This window comes from Podarcis raffonei, chromosome 4 (assembly GCF_027172205.1).
Source record: "Podarcis raffonei isolate rPodRaf1 chromosome 4, rPodRaf1.pri, whole genome shotgun sequence".
In the NCBI taxonomy this organism is placed as follows: domain Eukaryota; kingdom Metazoa; phylum Chordata; class Lepidosauria; order Squamata; family Lacertidae; genus Podarcis; species Podarcis raffonei.
The window spans coordinates 48,725,149-48,752,969 of record NC_070605.1 but is presented as its reverse complement, the minus strand read 5'-3'; the positions used below and the strand labels follow the sequence as shown (position 1 = coordinate 48,752,969).

Genomic DNA, 27,821 nt, shown 5'->3' with positions numbered 1-27,821 from the left:
AGTGGGTTACATATAAAAATTATAAAATATTAGATAGTCAACTGGATCACTACAAGCAATCACACAATTATTAAAACCTTCTCCAACAACCTAAGCATGATAAGGAACCAGATTTTAATAGTAGGAGTAGTAGTAGGAGTAGTAATTAGAACATTGGACCCACATATTCATAAAATCATAGAATCGTAGAGTTGGAAGGGATCCATCTGCTTAAAAAATCTCCAGGGAAGGAGTCCACAACCTCCCGAAGGAGATTGTTCCACTGTTGAACAGCTCTTACTGTCGGAAAGTTTTTCCGTTTTTGAAACATCTCCAATTTTCTCTACCTACTACAATGGCTTCTACTGTATCTGATGTTACTCTAAGAAATCTGCAGCATTCCAGCTTTTGAGGCAGCAGTTCTGAGGCTATAGAAGTCCTAGCATGTGGGAATGAAGGAGGCTCATATGGTCATTTGTCGGCTGGCCCCTGAAACAAAACTTTGCTGGCACTGATTTATGGTTCAATTCAGGATCCATGCAGGTACTGATAGTGTTAACAGGATTTTTATGATGCTCATATGTTGCTCCATGGCAGGGCTCAAAAGAACAGAAGCCTGCAGCAGTTTCTCCTAATCCAAGCAGAGGGGCTAATCTGAAGGGTTTGTGACCAATAAAATAGGTTGTGGTGTGTGCTTGGTTGCAAGGCTGTTTGTGTGTGGTGCCCACAACATTTTGTCTGGTTTACAAATCTGCCCACAGGCTACCAAAGATTGGTGACCTCTGTTATGTATATTATAATCTCTCTCTAGAAGGAGACCATTAATGATACATATTAATAAATGTTGCATTGTGTGTACATGCTTCCCAGCTCCTGATGATTGATCTGTTCATTAAAGTACAGAAGACAATAGCATTAGATGAAATCAGGAGTATACACAAAGCAGAAGCAGCTTTGACTGCAATGCTTTCAAATCCAACTGCAACTTTTTCATGATGTTTTAATATTTTCCATTTCCAGCTGGAGAAAATCCTAGAGAATTTCAGGAAGCGAAATTCTGACTATACCCCTTTACAATTTGCTGTTCATTGTCAAGTTCATGAAAGTCCCTCCACCTCAATTGTTTTTCTGTGTTTTTATCCTTCAATAAGTAACATTTTGTGATTTCAAAAGGCACAGGCATAAATGTCATGCGAAGTAAAAGACTTGGCACAATATTTCATGAATGCATTTCTGCTGGCAATCACCTCCTTTTGCTTCAGCACCCATCCAACGTGAAAAGCACTTGCTTGCATCTTGAGCAACAAGCATATCAACAACACTTGTCACATGAAGCTGAATTTGCCTTCTGACCTTCAGTTGTTCTCTTCACTGCACAGAACACAATTTGTTTTCACTACCCAGAAAGCTGCTTTTGTGGTTATGGCAAGTTCTGTGAAGGGTCGTCAATGCAAGATGACAATGCCTGCTTTTTTCAGACCATTCCAGCAGAAAGCCTGTCTTGTTCCTTATGAGTGAAAGTTATTCTGAAACTACAAGACAAGCCCCTTTGCTACACACAACAATGGCATTGCTTGCTTGTATAGCAAATGCTTATGTCAACCTGTAGGCGCCCTACTTCCCAGAAAGTAAGTTGGTGTTTAAATATAGACACATGCTATTACTTAAAGTTTCAGAGGTATGAGTTCTTAAAGGGGTGGTGAAATTAAATGGAAGTATTTCATCTTCCTTGAAATTCTGTATTTAGAATACTGTGTATTTCTACCGTTTAGATGTCTATGACTACTTCAGGTTCCAACAATGGTTACTGAAAACCTAGAGTTGTATCCAATCCTGTGCAAGAGCAAGGCTGCTTATTGAAGGGCAATTCCCTATCCTGCCACACTCCACTTGGTGCCCTCACCCACATCCCAGGCCTTTCCTGAAAGCCCTATTGAGGGAAAAGGGCATGGGGGACTGCAGTGATGAGGATTCTGTAATGCTCCTTCTGCAAGCTACCTTGTCATCATGGAGAATTGAATACCAGCCACAATGTCTCTAAAATGCTTCAGCCCCATACGAAAATGGTCATTTTTCCACAACAGGTAATATGTAGCCTGGTTAGAAACCAGATTGGTCTAGTTTGTAAGAGTCTGGAGGCTGACTATCTCATCATGCCTAATACTACACAGTGGAACCTCAGTTGTCGAATGCTTCAGAAGCCAAACAATTCGGAACCTGAACACCGAAAACCTGGAAGTGAATGCTTCCATTTCTGAACATGCCTCAGAAGTTGAACGGCTTCCGAGCCACGTTTCTCCATTTTTTAAAAGGAATTTGTCAACCGGCAATTGAGCCTCAATAGTCAAACATTTCAGAAGTCAAACAGTCTTCTGGAACGGATTACGTTCAACAACCAAGGTTCCGCTGTATAAGCTTCAGGCCAAGTCTTTGAGAAATGACTCAGGAAGATCCCAGTCCTTTATCTAATATCAGGCCAAGTTCAAGGGGTTACTATTAGTATATAAAGTTTAAACAGCTTAGAGCTCTTCTTATAATCAAGCAGTATATAAATGTTGCGAAATATATGAAAAACACATTTGCCCTGACAAAATTGTTATAGCAACCATACACTGAAATGGTATTGCACCATACATACTTCCTTCTCCCAGTAATATGGAATGATGGTGGAGGAATGAGAAAAAGGTACAGTGACACTACTCAGCTCCTGGACGAAGGCTTAGGGTGTTGTCATTTGAAAAATAAGAAGCACTGCACAATTTCCACTCGCCCTCTTTTCCAGTGCTGTAGAACAAAGAGAGGAAACTAGCACAGGGAAATTCAACAAGCACACGGAAAGATTTGGAGATTCATGAATCTATATCTTCTTTCAGGCCCCAAACCTTCCATATCCACTGCATTTCTCGTGTCTCTCATTCTCTTGATTAAACTGATGACAACAGGTTTTTTGGGGGGGAGGGGACGACTTGAAGTAATGGCATCTTTACTCTTATACACCACCACCCATATTCCAACAATGGTATGGCTATTCAATATTAAGGTGAATATACAAGACTGAGGCCCATTAATTATAATACTATTAAAAAGCCCATATTCCCTAAGGCTTCCAACATTTTTTAAAACTGATGACAGAGTTGTTATCATGAGTAAGTAAGAATAAATTATTAACTTGTTCTATGAAAATGAACTCATTATATAATAGTCTATTTTGCCAAGGTTCAGGCAACATTTAATTGCAAAAGTAGCCATTTTGGCTCTCTCTCCTCCTCCCGTAGCTCCTCAACACAATTCAGCTCCAAGGGTCTCCCACCCGCCAGCACAGATTGAGGGGCATGTGGAGGGGGGTGTTTCACATGCAAAGGCCTATCATGCAAGTGGAACACCACAACTGGACATCATCTTTAATGTTTTCATTCCCATTTACTTTGTAATTCTGTATACAGTGGTACCTTGAGTTAAGTACTTAATTCGTTCTGGAGGTCCGTTCTTAACCTGAAACTGTTCTTAACCTGAAGCACCACTTTAGCTAATGGGGCCTCCTGCTGCCGCTGCGCCGCTGCTGCACGATTTCTGTTCTCATCCTGAAGCAAAGTTCTTAACCCGAGGTACTATTTCTGGGTTAGCGGAGTCTGTAACCTGAAGCGTATGTAACCCGAGGTACCACTGTATATATGGAGTCTTATTATGAACTGTTATATAGTCAAACAACTAAATGATTTACATGGGTGATTTAACATATAACCTATAAACAAATTGGATTTGTATGTTTTTTAAAACCATTCCTCATATACACTGATGGCTGTGACCTCCAGCAATAATTCATTAATATGGCATAAGCCACTTTAAAATAGAAAGTTAATGTAATGCATGACCTGGGACTTTATTCCTTTCACCAGGCTTAGCCCTTTAAGAGGGAGACTGCAAAATAATCGACATATTATTCCAAAGTGCCAAGAAGTGTTGCCTCCACCTGCCCTTTGATTAGGAAAGAGACAGCAGTACGCTTGACCAGCAAGAAGGATATAAAACCATACTCAGTGTGTGTGTGTGTGTGTGTGTGTGTGTGTGCGCGTGCGTGCATGCATGTCCATGTGTGCTTATTTGCATGCCCACAGGTAAGTGGCAGGTCAGAATGCTTCCACAGGCATAAAAGAAAATCACATATAATTTAAGAAACCCACTTTGTGACAGATAAAAGGAGAAGATTGCTTTGCCAGCTCAACTATAATGAACACCAGCATGGCTGCCACACTTATAATTATTAATTTATTGGAAGCTGTCAGCTACGCCTTTGCAAAACATCTCAGAAATAAAACTAGTGCACCTTCAGCATTCTAGCTGTTCACAGCAGAAAAGATATTAGCTTCCTCACAACGATATATGCAAAGAGAGAAAACTAGCAAAATGAAGAAACAGGGTTGCAACTGGTCATTGTTATGCCTTGGGCTTGCTTAACTACCTTTGATGTCTCCACAGCCCCACCCTTCAATTTGTTGAGAAAAATTAAAAATGTCAATTGCAATTCTACAATTCTAGCACACAGCATTTTTGTTCTGACCTTCGTATGAACTTTTAAGACAGAAAGCAGGCAGTGTCTAATCCCTGCCAAGCAGTAAATAGCATGACCATTTTGCCTCACACTCAGTCAAAAGCACAAACAACTTTTCTTCCTCAGCCTCTACAATGCCAACCATTCCCACCAAGAATTACGCCCTGGATGGCTGCACCTGTCACCTTGCCCTACAGAAAAAGCTACAGAATTATTTCTGAGGGGATACCATCTTTTAGTCACAAGGCAACATGATGTTATCATGAAAGTATTTCAGAATAACAGCTCTTTGTCAGGCTATATATACATGCTGGAATTTAAGCAAGTTAATAGGGATATTTAAAAAATAATAATAAAACTGGTAAAGCATTTACTAGTTTTATAACTGTTTTATAATTTTAGTTGTATTTTATGGTTGTGTTTTGTATATTGTTTTGTATATTGTTTAATTTTATATGATTTGGAAACTGCTCCGTAATTCTTCTGAGATGAATGGTGCCTTAAAAATTGTTAAGTAGCAATGGATAGCTCAGTCAGTAGAGCATGAGACTTAATCTCATAGTTGTGGGTTCGAACCCCACACTGGGCACAAAGGTTTCTGCATTGAGGGGGTTGGACTAGATGACCGTCATGTTCCCATCCAACTCTACAATTCTATAGTAGTAGTAGTAGTAGTAGTAGTAGTAGTAGTAGTAACAACAGTGTGATATTTCACAGAAGGAACAAGATCTACAGACTGAGGAAAAACGAAAAAGATTCAGGCCTAGAAATATTGTGTAAATTAATGTTCATGCAAAAGCTGATTGTTTATTTAAACTTCTCTATATCCCCCTTCATTTTAATCATAACATAAATGTAACAACAAACAAGTAAACCCTGTAATAATTAAGACAGGGACTCAAATTCAAACTCAAAGCCACATCTCTGTGGAACTCCTAGCAAAGATACAGACTGTGGAAGATTCCAAAGTCCAATGTGTTTAGTATGCAGTATTTCCTATCCTGAAGTAGGGTTGCTGCTGCTAGGCCATAAACTATCTGTATCTTTAACTCCTGTGATGTACCAGCAAGACTACGCTTCTCCCACCTGCTCCCCCTATGGTCAACATTATTCACCTCTTTTGTGCCTGCTATTACAAGGAAAACTCCAGCTTATAGAGCAAATGTAGGGATGTGCATGGGTCCCAAGATTCATTTTATATATATTCTGTGTGCATTAAAAAAAAAATTCTGTGCTGCTCTGAGGTCTCTGTTTTTATCTGTGTTTTGGGTTACAAGCAACTCTATAAAACAAAGGTCTGTGGTCTCCCAGTTACTGTAATGGGGAATCTAAAAACAGCTGTAATATCTTCCCCCTTTTGGCCAAAATGGGTGACATTTACAGGCATAGGAGCCTCTCCAGAGTGGATTAAGCCTGCAAAATTTGAGACAAATAGTTCCAGGAATTGTTTGCAGGGGAAGTAAAAGGGATTCATTTTCCTTTCATATTGGATGTATGTGCGTGTCTTCCTTACTTTCAAATAATTAAGAAGTGGCTGAGAGGTACATATTCTTGCTTTTAATTTTAAAACTTTGCAGCTTCACACCAGCCTTTCTTTCTGATGGTTGTCTGTGTCCTCCCATAAGCCTTTACAGGTCTCTCAATAGGTCTTAGAACAGGAGGCTATCTAGAATGCTGCCTGAAAAGTTCTGGTTTTGTTTGTTGGGGTTTTTAAAATCATAGCAATGTAGGATTTTAAAGAAACTTAATTCATTTTTTTTAATCCTCTGCTATCTGCTATTGTGCTTAAAATAAATAAATTCAGAACTCTGCAGACAACATTTTGGACCGTCTCACTTGTTGCACATTTCAGAGACCTAGAGAAACAGAGATATCTAGGCATAGAGCTGAGCTTTATGACACAGAAAAGCACAGAAATAGAGCAACAGGGTGACATGAGGTTTTGTGTGGGACCTGATCTGACTTGGACGGTCTTCCGTGCTCCAGTAGTGGTTTGGTCACGCTGGCCACATGCCCCAGAAAGCTGTCTGTGGACAAACGCCGGCTCCCTGGCCTGTAAAGCGAGATGAGCACTGCACCCCATAGTTGCCTTTGATTTGACTCAACCGTCCAGGGGTCCTTTACCTTTACCGTACATATTATTATTCCACCTTTATCTTCCAAGGATATCCAGGTGGTGTACATGGTTCTTCTCCTCCCTATTTCATTCTCACAACAACCCTGTGAGGTAGGCTAAGTGATGGTGACTGGCCCAAGGTCACCCAGTGAGCTTTATGGCTGAGTGGGTACTGGAACCCTGTGCTCCCAGGTCCTAGTCCAACACTCCAACCATTACGCCACACTGCCTGGTTTTTGTTTTTTACACAGAATCCCAGCAGCTGCACCCTACTCCTTCTGTTACTATGCTTTTGTGGTGAAAAGTTAACTCCTTAGCAGTTCTAGTTCTTGATGGCCCAGTGCCCTCACTGGATCCATAACCACCAAGGGGACATCTGGCAAGCTCAGCTTACATCCACTCTTGTAGCTTTGGGGGAGATGTAAAGAAAAATGGCAGTGGTAGGCAGCACAAACAGGTGTTGCCGCCACACCATGGGTTTCTATGCTGTTGCTGCAGCAGCCTCTCTGGATTGTGTGGGAGCCTCCCAGACTGCATACTTAGGTACCATAATCCAGCCTAATGGTACCAATGTATATAAATGATATTCATTTATAAATGTTATCTCTCCAATTCTATTCATTATTTTCATTGCCATGATCTTACACTTTGTTGAAGGGAAACTCCCCACCGGAGTAGAAATCATATACCAAACAGATGGAAAGCTCTTTAATCTGTGTAGGCTGAAAGCAAAGAGTAAGGCTACCATAACTTCCGTCATAGAGCTTCAGTATTCTGATGACAACATAGTGTGTGCATGCTCAGAGGATGACCTCCAAACCATCCTAAATATCTTCGCAGAAGCTTACGAAAAGCTTGGCCTATTGCTCAACATCCCAAAAACCAAAGTGCTGCACCAAGCACAAAACAACCCCTATGCAGCACCACAAATCCAACTCAATTGTGTAACATTGGAAGGTGTTCTTCATTTCTCCTACCTGGGCAGTTATCTTTCCACAAGGGCCGACTTTAATGTTGAAATCCAGCATCGCCTGAACTTTGTGAGTGCAGCTTTCTCCTGATTGAAGTGCAGATTGTTTGAGGACCAGGACATTCGCAGGGAAACCAAAATGCTTGTTTACAAAGCTATTGTACTACCAACCTTACTGTATGATTGTGAAGCATGGACCACTTATAAACACCATCTCCAACTTCTCGAAAGATTCCATCAATGGTGTCTCTGAAAAAATTTACACATCAATTGGGAAGACAAGCAAACTAATGTGTACTGGAAGAAGCAAAGATTACCAGTGTTAAAGCAATGATTCTTCAACATCAACTTTGTTGGACTGGTCATGTTGTTTGGATGCCTGATTATCATCTTCCAAAGCAACTATTCCAAACTTAAAAATGGAAAGTGTGATGCTGGTGGTCAACAAAAGAGGTTTAAAGACTCTCTCAAATCAAATCTTTAAAAATGTAGTATAAACACTGACAATTGGGAAACACTGGCCTGCGAGTGCTCCAATTGGATAAAAGCTTTTACCAAAGGTGTCACAGAGTTTGAAGCTCAAACTCAGGACGAAAGGGAGAAATATGCTAAAAAGAAGGCACACTTGGCAAACCCTCACCAGGATCAACTCCCACCTGGAAACCTATGTCTCCACTTTGGAAGGATGTGTGGATCCAGAATTGGCCTCCACAGTCACTTACAGACTCCCTGTTAAAACCATGTTCATGAAAGACAATCTTACCCGGCTACAAGCAGTCACCAAAGAAGAAGAAGAAGAATACCTAGGTCCTATAATCCAGCCCTAATGGTACCAATGTATATAAATGATATTTGGCTATCAAATTTCATTTTGCACATCAGGCTAGGCAAGCTGGATGTAGATTGGGTTACTAATCTGTTCACAATAGATTGTCCTGATTTTAAAATAAGATCCACTTTTAATATTACTCATAAATAAGATTTTTTTTCCAGAACAACAGTCTGATAATAACTGACAGCATCACAAATATAAAGAGAGTGCTTTATGGGGAAGCATAGAACTGATTGATAGGCCATGTGACTCTACATATGGAAATAAATTCTATTGCTAAACAGCAACAGATTGCCAAAGTCATGAAATTTTATTTCTAACATTAACATGGACTTAGATGCCATTGTCAATATAAATGTTAAATGTACAGCTTAACACACTGTCATTAGGATATTTATCAGTTAAGCAGAACATTCCAAACTAGTCAAAATAATGTTCAATAGTGTACAGATTGTTATGAAAGTGCCTTAAATTATTTTAAAATTGACTTGCATAAAATTACTTTACTGTATAAGACAGAAACTGCAATATATTGTACACTTACAGGGAGTGTCGGACGCAGGTGGCGCTGTGGTCTAAACCACAGAGCTTAGGGCTTGCCAATCAGAAGGTCGGCAGTCATGACAGGGTGAGCTCCCGTTGTTCAGTCCCAGCTCCTGCCCACCTAACAGTTTGAAAGCACGTCAAGTGCAAGTAGATAAATAGGTACTGCTCCAGTGAGAAGGTAAACGGCGTTTCCGTGCGCTGCTCTGGTTTGCCAGAAGTGGCTTAGTCATGCTGGCCGCATGACCCGGAAGCTGTCTGCGGACAAACACCTGCTCCCTCAGCCTATAAAGCAAGATGAGCACGCAACCCCAGAGTCATCCACGACTGGACCTAACCGTCAGGGGTACCTTTACCTTTTTACAGGGAGTGTCACTAAACACTGCAATACTCTTTTAAGTATATATTCATAATATAGTGTTAAAAGGATACAAGCCTCCAATAGGGCTCTAAGGGAGCTGTAGCCTATAAGGTGGCATTTCAATACCCACTAGCTGTTAGTTATACTTTCAAAAACAAAACACTCCCCTCCAAAACTGAGCAACTTAAGCAGGACCGTCTTAAGCATATGTGGTGCCGGGGTGCAAAGATCCACCCAGCGCCCCGGCCCGGTTGCCCAGAGTTGTCAACCTTTTTTTTAAGGGGGGGAACCCCAAAATTGTTGTCCTTTTTTAGGATGGGCCGGCGAGGAGCACATGGAAGAGGAGCCTGAGGCGGAGGCAGAGGCGGCAGCAGCAGAACAAGGCCGGCACCAGGTGCCGAGGGGGCAAGCACAGCCCAGCGCAACAACAGTCGAGCCTGAGGCGGAGGGGGAGGTGACGGCAACTGAGCGAAACCAGGCGCCCCGTCGTGTGAGCAGTGTGCACTGGGCGGGCCTCTCAACAGCCCGCCAATCACAGGCGCGCAGGAGGATGGAGCCAGCCAGCTGCCTCAGTGCATCGCTTGCCTGCAGCAGAAGAGCTGTGGTGCTCCGAAGGGCTCTGCTCCGCTCAGCACCGGCTGTCGGCTCTTCCCAATCCCCGGACTCCAAATCTCGGCCCCGGACTCTCGGCCTGGCTCTGAACTTAAGATGCCTTTTGTAAACTACTGTTATTTCTGTTTCACTTAACTTTGAAGCACAGTTCACCAACCTGAAATGCCAGCTTTTTTCTGTCTTTTTCTCAAGAGTGATTATTGACCCTAGGGTCCTTTCAATCAGTGTCCAGAATCCCACAAACAGTCCAGAAAATCGGAGATATTTAACCAAGTCTTTTGGAAACGTTTTTCTATGGATGCTAAAAAAAAAAAAGGCTAGCAGCTTTATAGATCTGTTTAGTACAACTGTGAAATAAAGCTAGGGACTCAGGTTCTGATTAACAAAGGGAGCCTGACTCCACATTAATAGCAATGGGTTACACCTAATACAGTTACGGAAACAAAGAGTATAAAAGAAAAGTAAATCAAATTGTACCCAAAGAGTAAAAATGCAGAGCTGGAAACAGGTATTATTTTAAAAGCATCAGGACAGATCCAGGATCATGACTTCCTTGGGCAATGGAATGGAAAGTAAAAACCAAGTGGAAAGGCTCAGAGTGATGTATTCTTCATATCAGGCAGGTTGGCAAGTCAAAAGCAATAAGGAATATCATCTGAACATGAGCAACTATGGCACCATTGATGACCTCATATTGTCCTCCTCTAACAGTAGCTTACCAGCAGGCAGTGTGATGAGAGTATTGAGTTTATCTTCAGATTGCAACTATTGAGATTTGGGCTCTAACCACATGAGTCTCACATCAATGAGCAGAGTGGATGAAAGTTCACAACTTGTCCCAAGGGAAAATGACACACACACAATATTTTAGAGATGCCATCTCTCTTTATACTGCCTGAATCAATAAAAATGCATATTGCCAAATGCATTGTTTGATTATTTAATATATTTCGCACCGCTACACAGGGCACACCTTCACAAGGCAGCTTACAAGAGAAACAAATCAACTGACAAAATTTATAATATAATAAAATAGCCTCAGATGAAATCATATACCAGAGGCAAGCAAAAAATGAAAAACCAGTAAAAAGCTTGGTGGGACAGAGAAGTATTTAATCTTTAGGGCTACTTAAAACCTGTGAGAGAAAGGGCCAAACAGATTTCTCAGGAGCAGGAACCTCACAAGAGTGTGGGCACCAATAAAATCTCCCTGTCCCTGGCAGCAGTCAACCTGATCAACTTTAGCGGGTCGCTCAAGTTCAGGATTTCTGAGGCAGAACTCAGGGACTGGGCAGGTTCATATGGGTATAGGTAGCCCTCCATCCAAACCATTAAGCATTTCAAAAGTTTAACAACAGCACTTCAAACGGAGCCTGGAAACAAATGGATAACCAATGTAACTAATGGAAAAGTGTTATGATATGATCAATCCATCAAGTTCCTACAAGCCTTCTGGTAGAAGTTTGGATCAGTTGAACCTTCCACACTTTCTCTTCAAAGACAGTTCTACACAGAGAACATTGCACTACAGTATGGCCATGTCTTATGCACATTTAACTATATGCAGTTGAAGGTCAGCTGGTTGAAATCCTGCAGGTTAAATGAAGAGCCATTTGCACAGAGAGTGTCTTCCTGCCACAGAAAGAGTTTTGAGTTCTGTGCCTTGCTTACCAGGCTCTGGGAAGGCTTCACACCAGCTCTGGGATCTCACAGGACCCTCCCAGAGCTGGTGTGAGAGCTCCCAGAACCCAGTAAGCAAGGTGGATAGCTTAAGAGCTCCCAGTTGGCATGCTGGCTCCAGAAAGAGAGGGATAGCTGTGTCAAGCTGCAACCTGGGGTTATTCTGGCTGCATGCAATTTTAGCTTTGGGTACAATCCCCAGACGTGGGACGCGGGTGACGCTGCGGGTAAAACCTCAGCGCCTAGGACTTGCCGATCGCATGGTCGGCGGTTCGAATCCCCACGGCGGGGTGTGCTCCCGTCTTTCGGTCCCAGCGCCTGCCAACCTAGCAGTTCGAAAGCACCTCCGGGTGCAAGTAGATAAATAGGGGCCGCTTACCAGCGGGAAGGTAAACGGCATTCCGTGTGCTGTGCTGGCTCGCCAGCTGCAGCTTCGTCACACTGGCCACGTGACCCAGAAGTGTCTGCGGACAGTGCTGGCTCCCGGCCTATAGAGTGAGATGAGCGCACAACCCTAGAGTCTGGCAAGACTGGCCTGTACGGGCAGGGGTACCTTTACCTTTACCTTTTTACAATCCCCAGAACCTAACCACAGGAAAAGTCACAAGTTGACTGTACCTACTTATTTTCCCACTCCTCTGGGTGAACTGGTAATCACTGAGTTTATTGCAATATTTAAATATTTTACTAGTCTTTTAGCTTTGTTGGATTTTGATACATATCATGTATTGTGATTTTAACCGGCCTTGAAATTCTTTTTTGAATGGAAAGGAACTAGAAATATTTTAAATAAATAAATGATAAATTACGCCAATCCTCGTCCTCTTTTTTGGGGGGTGATGAAATATGCTTCCAATGGATTGTAACAGAAATCTACATTTCCTTAATAGTTAAGGATCCCAGTTAAATGCAATTTGTCTTCTTCAAGTTGAGTTTTCTAATATATTCTGTCTTTTGTTCCTTGGTTTTCCTTCCTACTTCATTGTGCTGGGTATCACACTGAATACCTCGAGTTAGCCATTGGCGCTTACAAACTTCTGAAATTTACCCCCAAGATCCCAACGGACAACACAGTCATATTATCTGGAAAATCTCTCTGTCAGCAGAAAACAATTTTCACTTTAAAATATATAAATATTTGGCATACGCACAGTTTAAGGATGAAATGTTAAGAGCAACCCTCAGTTTTTGTTTTCAATCCCTCCACCACCATTATCCATTCTGTTTCCTGGCTTTCATCACGTGGCACACCCAATCCACTTTTGACGAATTCCTTATCCTTTTCATATTTGCAAGTATTCAAGGTTCCAAGAAAGCCTAATTTATAACATGGAGGAGGTTGCAGATTTCTGGCACATGCAGTTGTGCAGATGTTATTCCTTAAGGAAGTCTATCTTGATTGCCTGTGTGAATAATGGCTCAGAGCTGGCATAGTGCCAAGAGTTCTCTCATAGCTGAATGTATAAAACTACTCTCCTACTGAAAGAAGGCCCCCAGTAGGATAATATATTATTACGCATGATTCAAATTACAGGATCTGCAGCAGGGGAGCTAGTGGCTGAATAAGGACAAGCACACACGGAATACTGATGATGGCATGATGGAATCCATCATGCATTGAAAGAAGCACCGTTTTAGCATTTAAATCCTCTGTATTCTTTTCAAAGTGACTATACTGATGATTACACAGATGAACGTAATAAACTAATCATGCCTATTTGTGATTCTTAAAAAAAAAAAATACATCAAAGACGAGTTCCTGCAGTATTTTTATTTTGAAATAAAGCTGTGCTTCTTACTGAGTACTTGAAGCCCACGAGCTATAATTCAATAAGACAATATTAAATTCGTCTCCTATCTGATCCTGTTCCAGCGATTAGGATACTGTAGAACAAAACTTGTTTCATTCGGTTATGTGGTCTGAAATCTCTGCGTTCCACAGTATTCTGGGCTGTTTTTAAGTCACTTGCACAACAAATTACTTTACCCACAAAGAACTAAACCCACATGTTTGACACATTATTGGCTTGCCAAGCGTTTTCCTTTTATAAAGAAGCACTGTTCATGAAACAATGCATAAAAAAGGAAGGGAGGAGAAAGTAGGGAGGTATTTAGCACCATTGTTTGCTTGCAGAAAAAGTCTCATCCAGGGAAAGAGCTATTATTTGGGGGATTAATATGCAAGTGTTAAACACAAAAAAACTATAACCAGTGACGGAGTCTATATATTGCTTTGCTCAAAATAGCCTCAAGCCAGCTCTCATCTTAACTTCTTTTCACACACTCTTGTATTCAGTTATTCTGGCAAAAGGGATGCTAATCAGGTGCTTTGTGCAGGGGGCGAGAGGAGTGGGAATGAAATTTGTTCAGAAATGACCTCAATCCTTTTCATTAATAAAATCACATCTAGGCAGAAAAGTGGCAGAAAATTAAATGCAGCACGAACATGGTTCAGATGTGACATATACGTGCAAGAAAAGAGAATAGAATGTGAAGAGATTTTGCAGCATAATAAGTCTGGAAGCATTCAGAGAAATGCTTAAGTGCAGAGCGATCTTATGCTGCAGCAACCTCTTTACCCCATGTTACCTTCCCAAGTCTTGAAAGAATGTTGTAATGGAGGAAAGGTTTTTGATGCACACAATATGAAGCAATATATCCCTATTATTAGAGAAGTAAAGCTGTTTTAAAAGCTACATAAGGCCAAAAAAAACCCAACACAAGTGAAATAGTGCCCATGGTTATCAACACCTTCCTCCTCCTGAGACAACAGAGAGTTAAAGCACACACACACACACACCTCACAGCATCTGGGAAAATGCAGCCACCATTTTGCATAGTGATTCAAATTATGCTGGCAGAATAATTAATTGAGCGACCTAATCTCAGGGAGGGGGGGAGAAAAAGGATACATTAAATAAAGTTCATTACTGCATGATGTAAATGAGTTTCTCACCAATGATGTCACTGATTGGCTGAGATGTGGAGCTGGTTTCGAACAGTGCAGCTTGGCCGGATTGGCTGCTAGCTCTTCTGGTTACTGCCTGCTTGGGCAGCGCTTGAACCAGACACTTTTCTGCCTCTCTTGTTGTCGTATGAAGCAAATCATGTTCAGCCCAGCTGTGTCTCCATAGTAGTGGCACCCTAAGAGATTCTCCCTCTTGCTTCCCACAGCTCATCTGTAAGGCGGTCGCTGCTGTGAAATACCAGCCTTTGGCACGGAGCCCAGACTACGTTGTTAGATCCGTCTATAATACAGAAAAGACATTTTTTTAAAAAGCAGTTCTTTCACCAAATTGCATCCTAAGAAGGATTAATAACCCCCGATTGCAGCTGGTTTGTATAGTTTGAAATTATGTCGCTCAGAAACTTTCTAAAATACAGGAGGTGACCTATAGCAAATGAGAGTAACATTGGCTCTCTGAGAAATAAAGGCAGGAAGAAAAAGCAAGCAAGACGCTTCTTTGTTTACCTTGATTACAAAATTCTTCATTTCACTCTAAGGACTGTGACCGATTTCTTGGCACAGACCCAACCCTTTTGATATATTTTTTTAAAGAAAAAAAGAGCTAAAGCGCTGGGTTTTTTTTCCTATTTGCATCCGTGTAATTTTTCTATTTAAGACAAGGGATCTCAATTAGTATTCTGTTTAAGTATGCAAACTGAAGCGGGGCCATGATACCAAACGAAACAAAACAAAAAAAAAAAATCTGTATTGTAAGAGAAAGGAGGGAGGAAAATCTGTGCAGCTTTTACAGTTCAGCTGTCTGACTCTCTGGGAAGGAGAAGGGGGGGAAATGCAGTGATATCAACTTTGCCAGACAATGGAGTACCTACAGGCTTTCCCCCCCAGACATGTCTTTTATAACCAGTCAGTATTATGTGCTGCAGACAGTGGCCAATCAGTAAGCTCCTTTCTACAGCAGTGACACAATAGGTGCAACTGGCCACACTGTCCTCCTAGCCCCTGACAGCAGTTCAGGTTCATTTACCGTGTGCTGGAAAATGTGTCCGCCTTTAATATTTCAATTTTTTTTAAAAAAAGCCATCAGCAGCGGCATCCTCCTTTGTTTTAACTATAATTACATCAGCCTAATTACTGTGTATGAGCTGCAGTACCACCGTTCCGAAAAAAAAAAAAGTCGCATTGACGTCACCTGATATAAATGTGCATGAACACGGCTGGTGATTTAAATAATAAAATGCATCAATTGCTTATGCTTCTCACCCCCACCCACACCATCCATCGGTGCTTCCATCCTTTAACTAAATGAATTGAGAGCACATGGGGAAAATGCAGGATCTGCTTTCAAACCTTCTTTCCTCCATTTATTTATTTATTTATTTATTTATTTATTTAACCTTCCCTTCCCCATTTTTCATTGTAGCCTTCTGCTAAGAAACCGAAAAGACAAATATGCTTTCAAGTCGGCAAATGCGCAGTTAGATAGGGCAAAGCCAAAGTATTACCCCTAACTAGATCCTGGGAAATATATCTGCATCTGCACCATCACAGACCCACAGAAGTGTGATGATCGTTAGATGCATAGGGTGGCTATATATGTACGTATCCAACGGTATGATAATTAATAGACTCCCTTGTAGCCGTCCCGGAAACTATTCATCTGGCCAAAAGATTAAATCATCACTTTTCATGTATTAGTTCAATATAATTGGTCACGTTCGGGGCGGGTGGGGTGGGGTGGGCGAAGAGCTGTCATGCTAATTTTTGTGGTTTTATGCATGGGATTTACATATTCATGAAGAGAATAGCTGTGATGACCACCGACAGAGCAGAATGAAAAGAAAGAGCACAATTCTTCAGAATACAGATTGCTTGTATACACACACACACACACACACACACACCAAGAAGGTAAATGATGTAGCATATGGCAACAAGAAGAGGAAGCTGTCTGGCTTTTATTCAAACCTCAAGATTTCTATGGTTTACGAACCTCTGAATGTAGGCATAAGGTGCATTTATATTATTAATTACCTTTGTCTGATAGCAAGAAGAAAAGAATACTGCTTAGACCTGTTTGCTCCACATGTTCATTGTTCTAAATTACACACACATACAAATATGGATTGTTAGATGGCATTTTATTAGAGATGCATAAAATGCTTACAACAGAGGAACACTCCTTCGTGTCGCGTCCCACCCCACCCTTGGTTAAATTAACCATTTTTAGATCTGGTTTGTACAGGGAATTGTATATTGCAATTAAGATTTATTTATTTATTTATTTATTTATTCATTCATACATACATACATACATACATACATACATACATGAATTCGTTCCATAGCATGGATTGTCATAAACTCAACTAAGTACTGGGGGGGGGGATCAGTTTAGTACTCATTTTCAAGCGAAAGTTCAAACTTCGCACTTCCCAAAATAATATGCAAACAGAAACACAGCTATCCTTCAAAATTTGCACGTCTTCAATTTTTGTTGTGCAGTTCTTCAACAAAAAGTGTGTACAAAATTCATATACCTGGGGAAAGTGTGCAAAATGTGCATAAAAACACATTAGTGAAAATGCATCATAAGGGAAATTACAAAAATATGCACATTTGGAGATATACACAATATAAAACGGATGAATTCCCTTGAAAACTTCTTTTAAAAAATCACAAATGGTTGTAGAAATGTGACAAATTAACCGAAGTCTGGAAAAATAGGAAACTAATCAAAATCAAAATTGACAGTTTCCTGCATTGCTACTAAGAATCCACATTTACTCTCTCTGCAAATGCAGCTGTTAAATCAGGGGTCAGCAACCTTCATCAGCCTTCGGCCGGTCCACCATCCCTCTGACCATGTGGTGGGCCGGACTGTATTTTGAGGGGGGGAAATGAACAAATTCCTATGCCCCACAAATAACCCAGAGATGCATTTTAAATAAAAGCACATTTTCTACTCATGTAAAAACACCAGGCAGGCCCCACAAATAACCCAGAGATGCATTTTAAATAAAAGGACACATTCTACTCATGTAAAAAGACGCTGATTCGCGGGCCGGATTTAGAAGGTGATTGGGCAGATCTGGCCCATGGGCCTTAGGTTGCCTACCCTTGTGTTAGATGAATAACCTGAAGTACATTTTATCTGTATTTTAAGATGCACAATTCAGTTCATATAAATATTGTTTCTTTGTTCTAAAGGCAACATATCTGGTTTTTGTATAGTTTGCAAATGAGACATGTTCCAAGGCAGCCCGTGACAAATAGTATAAGGTTTTAAAGGGGTTTATCTGAAGGTCGCCTACTTTTTTTTAATCTTTCCATTTTTATATTCTTGCCATAGTATGACTGCCAACTAATTACTGATCACTGCTCCATTAGCAGTCTTACTTTAAACAAATTACAGTGGTACCTCAGGTTACATACGCTTCAGGTTACATACGCTTCAGGTTACAGACTCCGCTAACCCAGAAATAGTACCTCGGGTTAAGAACTTTGCTTCAGGATAAGAACAGAAATCGTGCTCCGGCGGCGCGGCAGCAGCAGGAGGCCCCATTAGCTAAAGTGGTGCTTCAGGTTAAGAACAGTTTTAGGTTAAGAACGGACCTCCGGAACAAATTAAGTACTTAACCCGAGGTACCACTGTACAATCAAATATGAAAATAAATAATATAGACGAAATCTGGAGGAAAAGCTAACTAAGCAGTGAACTAATTTTAATTCCCTTAAAAATCAGCCTGACATACAACATGGATAGAAAAGCATGTGCAGATAACTTCCTGGGAAAGCAACTTGTTATATTTAGCCCTAAATAGAATAATGTAACCAGCTGGCACTGCAGGTCTCTAGATCAACCAATGACCAAAAGCAGATACTCTTCACCCTATATGCCCCTATATATTAAGCCACATTTTCCGGATTATAGTGTGTCTCAAACACAGAACAGCAGGGAAGTGTGTTATCGACCTGCTGGTAGCCAATGATTTAATCAGACATCTATAGTAGGGCAAGATCCAGCCCAGGTGTGGAGTGAAATCAGTGGGGCTTATAGATGCCTAACTCTATCTAGATCATGCTCATTAGATTCTATATGGTAGATAACACTGAAAAAAATAATTGAATTATCTCATACATAATGTAGCATAATAAAGACTAGCAGTTATGGTTATAATTCAGTTTCCACAAGTCAGATGTGTTTTCGGGTCTTCTAATTTATACAATTAAGAGTGCTCAAATTAAAAAGGTTCATGCATCACATTAAATCATGGTTAAAAATAAACAATAGTTAAAAATAAACCGTGGCTTAATGTGAATGAGCAGAGTGCAGGGTCATGCTGCTCAAAGGTCCTCATTTTGCTCCTTCCCCTCTCCTGCTGCTGCCATGTCAGAGAAATGCAAACAAAATAAAGGCTGGCCTCATCTGATAGGTAAATTCGCACACTGGTGGTTTGTTCTTCTCCAAACACAAACAAGCAGAACATGAGCAGAACAATACTCTCCTCACCACTCTTCCCACCTGTGATTCCCAGCCACTGGTATACTGCCTACAACAGTGGAAGGTGAATATAATATTATCCTCCATGAATTTGTCTAATCTGCGAAGCAGAACTTTCTTTTGTCAGCCCTGCACCTTCCAATATTCAGGTTCTTGGATGTCCCCAGTTCTAGTGCTATGAGAGGGAGAGAATTTCCTCTCTGTATCTGCATTCTCCAACCATGCATAATTTTATACACCTGTCACTTCCCCTCTTGCTCACTCTTCTGTCCTCTAAAAAGCCCCAAATGTTGCAACTTTAACTCATAGAGGAAATGGAAAGAGGCAAGTCATCTTGAGCCTGCTAATGTATTTCCTCAATGGGTTATTAAAACTTCCTGCTGCACGCTTAGACAACATCTGCCTCCTGCTCACATCTTCATTCACAGCGCAAGTTACACTATCTGTAGCTTCTGTTCGTTTTATGTATGATTAGAACACTCATTTGCACTCCAACTGTTCCACTTTTCCTGGAGCAGCCGCAGTTCAGAGTCCTGACCTGACTACAGTGGTACGTCTGGTTGTGAACTGGATCCGTTCCGGAGCCCAGTTCGCAACCTAAAAGGAATGCAACCCGCATCTGTGCATGCACGGGTCGCGATTTGCCGCTTCTGCGCATGCACGTGACATCATTTTGCGTGTCTGCGCATGCGTGAGTGGCGAAACCCGGAAGTAACCCTTTCCGGTACTTCCGGGTCGCCGCGGGACGCAACCTGAAAAGACGTAACCTGAAGCAAACGTAACGAGGTATGACTGTATATCATTTTTCTCAGCCTTTTTGTGTTCACCTATACAGGCACACACCTGTATATCAAAGTTATGTTAGGAAAGAAGAGCAAATCCTACCTGCTGCACAGGAAAACAATCTGAATACAGAAGTCTCATCTCTAGTTCATCCGTTCCTTACTCAGATAAGGGCACCCCTCCCTACAGCACACTGTAGTAGAAACTTGATTCAGAGCTTGCCCCTAGCTCCCAGTTCTTTAGAGTATAGGGTTTTGTGTCTTCCAAACCACACTAGCACCTCAGCCAGGCTTACCCATGCACCATCTGCTACCATTTCAACCAGGCTGAGAGTGCTGGCTTCAAACCTAGCAGTGGTAAGACTACAAATCCTTCTTACCTTCACATCTGCAATAGCCCAAGGATTAATTTCCTGCCCTGCATTATACAAGGCAAGCTATTGTGAGTGGAGGTGTTCATTATTAGAACTGTCACCAGAAGTCACTGTCTCGCTTATGTTCTGAACCACCCTTGAAAGCTATGTCCATCCTACAATAAGAAGCTTCCGTTTCTTGTTAAGTCACAGCTATATAGAATGGGAACACTATGTGGAGAGCCCAGTCAAAATCCTGCAGCTGTTGCTGGTGCGTTGGCACAGTATAGGCCATGGGGTAGGCCTCTTAGCAGACTAGGAGCCCTGCAAATAAATCAGCTGTTGGATCTTTAGCACTCTTTGTCCCACCTACTCTGGAGGGCTTCTTTAAGTCTTGAGACCCAGGAGTACCAGTGCAGCTTGGCAATGCTAGATTTTGAGGGGGTTCTTTAACCAGGAATGCTAGGTTTGTGGGTCCAACTGCTCATTCTGTTGAGGGGAGTTTTGGACTTCTGTCCCAAAATTCTGTCTTGGTCAGTATCACTGCCCAGGAGGAATGAGGAAGGGAAAGGCTTCAACTGAAGAGAGGTCGAACTTTCTTTCCTGCTTGGTTGTGCAGTGTAGCAATTATCCAGTCAGCGCTAGCCTCTCAACCTGCCTAGCAGCCAACTAGTGAGTATATTCTTCCAATAGAGAAACAAGGGATTCCACCTCATGTCAAGCACAGAGAACAGGCTTAGCTCTTATTCAAGTCACTTATGTCGGAGAGGATGTCAGCAGTTAGGTTCATATAGCCATATGTGGTGGAAATGCAGGCCTGTACAACTATTTTGGAAATTCATATTTGAAAAAGTTTCTTGTATTACAGGTCAGGTTGATCCAAGGCTAGCTTTATTAAATCTGTTTATGGATGACCATAATAATTTATTTTTTAAGGACCTACTAATCTTTTTCATGTCTGCAGCTAGAAATATACATAATTACACAATCCAGAAAACAGCTATTCTTAACTCTGCTAGAGGCATGGTGGGATAGAATATGAAATATAGTTGTTATGATCATAAGAGCACTCAGGAACACAAAGGCCAAAGATGATTTTGAAATGGTACGGTACATGTTTATTCAGTATGCTGAAAAGCCCAATGTTGTCCCCCCACCAGCAGCTATCCATAGCTCACTCTGGGACAATCTGTTAAGGAAGAGAGCAGAAGACCCTTATTGTTTGACTGTATCATTTACTTTGTATATGCATTGAATGTTTCTTGCTGGGGATCAATATATGGGGATTGTTTGTTATCTGTATTTTTTGAAACTGAAAAATAAAGTAGTTAAAAAAGCACAGAGAACAGAATAATTGAGCTGTACACCAAAGCATGTTTTGGGAAAGTAGATGCTGTGACTTTAAAGAAATGTGTGTTGATAAATTGCCCTTGGCCTGCACATGTGGAATTGTTGAACAGAAGGGCCCTGAAAATGTTTATAGTACAACACTGTTTAAAGGAAAACTAGGGATCGTAAATAAAGACCCAAAAAAGAAAGAAAAACAGAAACTTTTGCAAAGACAAAAGAAACTCAACATAAACAACCACAAGATTGAACAATATTTAAATATAAACAGAAGACAGCTAGATTTAATAAATATAATTGAGGCAAGTAAAGCATTTACTGAGAAAAGCAAGAAAACTAATAAACTCTTGGCTCACTGTCTAGAGAGAAAGTAATAAATGATTCCTCTGGTGATGTCCAAGGAGGACCTACAGAAACTTACTAACTTTAATAAACAACTTATTACCACATTAGTAACTTTTATTAAGCCATCAGTCGAATAATCCAGTTCATCCAACATTAAGCAAATTATTTTTAAAAAACAGCAAATAGTTAACATTATTGGAGGACAGGCAACTTCCCAGTTACAGAAAAACACACAACATGCACACACTTAAATTCCCTATCCAAATAAATTATCTGTGAAGTTTTATAGCCTGAATTTAGATTCACTAATCCCTCCACTAATTAGTCTCCTTCATAAACTTCAAATTCTGGACACATTGACTAAAGCCATGATTATGCTTCTACAAAAGTTCAGTAAGGACCAGCCCTCCAAGTATGCAGGCCAATTGGGTGGTGGACTGTGTCACAGGACTAGGAAATGACTGACCCACATTAGCTAAGAATCCAAAATCCCAGTACATGACTTGCCCTTAAAATGCTGCCAGCCTGTGAAAATGCATTAGATAAATGAGAGTGACATAATGTAAAAGTGAACATCCAGCTAAAGTTTGCTCAGTGGAAAAAAAGGTATTATTGACTCTTCCAAGGCAACCTTAGCATGTCTGCTTCTCCTTACAGAACAGCCACACTTAATGTACGATATCACTGTCTTATCCGCTAAATTAGTAGCATTATATATTGCAACACCACCTCATTAACTGGAAACTATAGCCACTTAGGGGCAACCCTGGTTGTATAATTACAAGTTTCGTGCTTGGATTCCTCTTACTCGTTTCCCAGCTCACCTCTCATGCTGGAAGAAGGCAGGAGAGGGGCAATCCTAATGAATGCACATTGAAAATCACACACAAGGATTTAGCTGCATGATGCCCCTAAGAACCAGCAGGGGATGCTAAAAGATTTAGCTGCTTAGCAATGTACACCTTACTGTTGATGGTAAGACACAATACATTTGATATTCTACCTACGCTTTCACCCAGGGCACATGTAAGGTTAATAAGAAGTTGAAAGAAAAGCATGCTGGTCTAGGTCTCCAGGATAAAGGCGCAAGCAGCCTGTCACAGCCAGTCCTCAACCTTCTTGACTGACTCAAGTTATTGTCATGCATCTGATAGCAAATGATGCTCTGATGTTAGCTATTCAAAAACAGACTATTGCAAGAGTCTCTGTGGTTTGGTTTAAACAAGTTAAGGAGTATTATAAGAGAGCTCCTCAGTTGCTCCAAGTAAATAATTTTCTATGCAGCTCTTGGTGCATGTCTGAACATGAGCAGCAGAAACCTTTGCATTCAAATCCTCCATGGCTTAAAAAAAACTTTAAAAAAAACTATGTAGGATTCTCTTCACAATGAATGGTCCTTCAGAAATCTCATGACTAATACAGAGCCTTCCCCATGCGTAAATTAAATTCCAAGGATAAAACAAAAACATAGTTGGTCACCCACATCTGAGTTACCTTCAGTGTGTGCTGTTCCCTTGGTTGCTATTGCCAAAAAAAAAGAAACTGAAGGAAAACGTGGAGGTGCAGAAATGCATGGGATGAAGAAACAGAGACAACAGAGAAAGTGGAGAGAGAAAAAACAGATAATCAGAGATATAAATGCAGAAAGATGTGGGGTCAAAAAGCACTGATAATTTTTCAGTTAATGATGTGGCAATGCTGACCTTCTAACCTGAAGTGGTGCAAAGAGAGATCACTAGGAGGTGCAGAGTGAAAAGGGATGGTGATCAGATGGCAATACAGAAAGTTGTGGTGGAAAAGGGTTAACAGATGGAATTCAGAGGAAAACCCAGGAAGGAGTGCTATAAAGAGGAGATGAGGAGGGTCTAGAGAAGAAGGAATAATATGAACTATTGTGTTTGCAGGGAAACCTTAACAACACTAGAGAGACAAACAGGTATGGCACTCCTATTCAACGCCATTGCCAGGTCCTAAGCCTTCCTGTTCAACCTGTGGCATCCATTCTGTAGATTATTCACCTATGCTCTAGTCTATTTGAAAGTCAGATACATCTATTCTATCATACCTTGACCAGCCTTAATCAACTGCATTTGCTTAAATGAAAATAACGGCATGTCGCAGCATTTCTGAGCAAACAAGTTACTCAAGCAATGGTTCTTAATGGTTCTTAAATGTAGTTGCACTGAAGGCCAGCATTTTAGTTTGCTTGTTTCTGGGAAATGTGCATAACGTTTGGTCTTATAGTCATTATGCAAGAGGGTTCTTGAAAGGCTTCCGAATAAAACTCAATTGTAGCATTTATATTTGTTAGAATAAATGTCAAATAAAGAACATTAGTAGTTTGCATGAATGCAAAGAAAATCCTAAAAATATTATTGCATGATAGGCTCATTATGCTTTCCAAATGCTACCATATTAGTAACAAGCAACAATTATGAAACATTCCTATATAAACACAACATATCCAGAGGCCAAGGTTTCTGCAGCAGAGAAGATCTACCTTACACTGCAATTATAAGTGGCAGCTGAAACATCAGGCAAAAAACTTTTTAAAAAAAAAATTCCGCCATCATTGGTCAAAGGCTTTCTCCCAGTGAATCTGATGTGGTGGCGGTGTGATATTCTAAGGTCGTATAAACAGCAAACTCATAGCAAAATGTATTACCGTATTTTAAAAGAGAATTGGGGATGAGTTAGCAGCCAGCAGCAGCTCTACTTAGATGATTGCAGTTTATGGGAGCTCGTGTACTGGACTCATAAGCAGGGGCATTTGCAAGAGCACTTAGTGGAGAGTTTGAGGGGGATGTCTGGAGCGCTGTCTCATGGGCCACGTAGGACCTGAACCAATGGATTCAACTTACAAGAAAGGACATTCTGACTAAACACCAGCTGTTCAACAGTGGAATGAGGTGGTGGGCTCTCTTTCACTGGATGTTTTAAAGCAGAGGTTGGATGGCCATCTGTCATAGATGCTTTAGTTCGAGATTCCTGCGTTGCAGGAGGTTGGACTAGATGACCCTCGGGATACCTTCCAACTCTTACAATTCTATGATTCTGAAACAAAGGGGGTGAGGTTTCACTTGACCTACTTTAATGGGAGAGCAGTTGATTGAAGGAAGACATGAACAAGACTAGAGAAATGGCACATTTTTTCAAATGACTTCTTCAGTACTTTCTGCCAAAATTTATGTTGCCAGAAGAAATACTGGACATCCCATGAGGGTGCTTTCTGGGATCCTCTCAAGTGTGGAATGCATTGCAAGTGCCCACGTTTTCCACCTCTGCTTAATATGCATTAGCACTAAACAGAGAATGTGCATCGCGAAGAAAGATGCATTAAAGCCAGCATTGGCTTCAGTACTGAAACAGAAAATCCCGCATTGCCTGAAATACAATCAGATGTTATTTTGTGGCAGTATTAAGATTATATTTCTAATAAACACCACAAACAGTTTTAATAGCTGGAATGGTTTTTCTTTTACATAAGCAGAAGTAACTTAAACCAGCTGAGCCTGAGAACATAATGGAGGCCTGCAGTGTCTGAATTTGGCTTTAAACTATTCACTGCATATTGTTGGTCACTGATGACACCATATGGAACCTGATTCAGCTTTATGCTAAGTTACAGTGCACTCCTAACTATGTGTACTTAGAAGTTAGCCCTGCTAGATTCAATGGGGCTTATTCCTGGGTAAATGGGCTTAGAATTGCAGCCTAAGAGTCTGAATACCTTCACTGTATCAGTAGCTAGAGCCAGCTGGGAGAGCTTCTTTCTAATAAGCTTTTAAAAATAATATTGGCTGGCTTGCAGTTAATATATATTTAGCAGAGTAAAAATAACTTGGAAGCTGGAGTTTAACCTACCACCCATCATCTGTCTCATACAGATATCCCTAGCATTGCTTTAAAAAAGGGGTAACGTTAAATACACAGGAGTCCCACTGGTAAAGAGAGAGAAAATGTGCCTTTACTTACAGTTACTTCAAATTCACAAGCATGGCTTTGGATTCTCAGTTAACATAATGAGAGGAGGTTTTCATGGCTGCCTCACGCAGCAGAAGAGGGAAGACAGAAGAGCAAGCAGGAGGAAGGGGCAGAGCTTAGGTGCTCACTGGGAAACCCCAATGTGTATTTCTCCTCACTGTATCTGCAAGTTTCAACCCAGCCTTCTACTGACTGAAGCCACACAAGGTTTGTATACCAACACTTTCTACCACCGTGCTAAACTGTGTATAGAACAGGATAAGAAGTCATAGCCCTGTTAATGCAAACACTGCGAAAAGCTACAGATTTAGTGTGCAGTGTTGCCGTTATGCTTGATTATATATCCACTGTGTTGCCCACAATAGCCAGTCAATAACTGAACAGTTCAAAGGGTCTTATTTAAACATACCCTGTTTTCCACCCATAGTGGATCCACAATGCAGTGAATAATCATGACATTTATTTAAAAATACAACATTGATTTTTATATTTGCCTGCTATTATTTAAATGCTTAGTTGAGTGATCAAGCCAGGAATTAAAATGTATCTTGGGCAACCAGGTACTGAAATGCTAAGCTCTGTCCCACTGCCCACTGTACAATTCCCACACAGAGAGACACCTGTGCGCAAATAAATCCTGGGGGTGGGAATGTGCCACTGGCAGGAAATGGACACTCATGCACCAAGCTCTAGCTGGAGCTGGGAAGGGAGGAAGCAGAAAATACAGTATTTGTACTCATCGTTGACTGGTGTTGGGAAGAAGAAAGAAAAAAGGGTGGAAAACAGCATAAAAACTATGGCAGAGAGTAAAAACAGCTGAAAGCTAAAACAGATTAAAACAATTGGAAAAACCTGAAGGCTGGTGAAATGACATGCCTAGTGAGCCTATCTGGGGTTGATATTCCACAGCTGGGGTGCTACCAATGAAAAGGTCCTTTCTCCCTTGTTGTTGTTTAGTCATTTAGTCATGTCCGACTCTTCGTGACCCCATGGACCAGAGCACGCTAGGCACTTCTGTCTTCCACTGCCTCCTGCAGTTTGGTCAAACTCATCCTTTCTCCCTTAGCCACCCACAACACTTCACTTGGTGGGGACACTCTTAGAATGACTTCCCAAGATATCAAAGACTACATAGTTGGTTTTGGAAAGAAGTGGTCCTAAAGGTACCCTGGTCCCAAGGCATGAAGAACCTTTAAGGCCAAAACCAGCACCTTGAATTGGACCCGGACTCTTACTGGGAGTCAGTTGAAGCTGGTGACACACTGGTGTGATGTCCTTGCATCACCCAGTCCCACAGTCATACTTTGAGCTAGCTGAAGTTTTCAGACACTTTTCAAAGGCAGCACCATGTAGGACATTTTGTCATAGCTCAAACAGAAGGCTACCAGGGCATGAGTAACTGAAGCAGGACTATGCCTGTCCAGGGGAAATGACATCCCAGAAAAAACTGGCAAAAGGCGTTCAAGGTCATGGAGGCCACTTGTGTCTCCAGTGACAAAAGTGGGTTAATGAGCACCCTCCTGACTACAAGCATGAACTTTCAGGGGAGCAATCTCCTTTAGAAGAGGCTGAACAAACAACTTAGCTAGGCAGAAAACCCACCAGCTAACAATCCATCTATCTTGTCTGGACTGAGCTTCAGTTTATTGGCTATAATCCAGTCATTACCTCATCCAACCTATTGCATAATTTAAAACATAATTATGTAAAGCTACATGTGAAAACTGCAGACAGCCTTGAATGTATTTCCCAAACATATGCCAAAGCATCTTAAACTCTTTTTTTAAAAAAAATACCCTCCTCCATCCCAGCCAGCAGAAATAGCCGCAAAGCTTCCAAAGTTCCATTTCCTTTTTATTCCAGCTATCATTTGTTACATATTCAAATGAAACCAAATCA

The 27,821-nt window shown here is 41.1% G+C and overlaps 1 long non-coding RNA gene across 4 annotated transcripts in view; it reads right to left on the bottom strand.

The window, feature by feature from the left end:
- The window catches only part of LOC128412928 (uncharacterized), a 230,748-nt gene that overhangs the window by 178,053 nt on the left and 24,874 nt on the right, over window positions 1–27,821 (bottom strand). For all 4 annotated transcript variants that reach the window (XR_008330194.1, XR_008330193.1, XR_008330196.1 and 1 more), the window contains one exon: window positions 14,599–14,890. This is a non-coding gene — a long non-coding RNA (uncharacterized LOC128412928). The remainder of the gene's footprint in view (window positions 1–14,598; window positions 14,891–27,821) is intronic.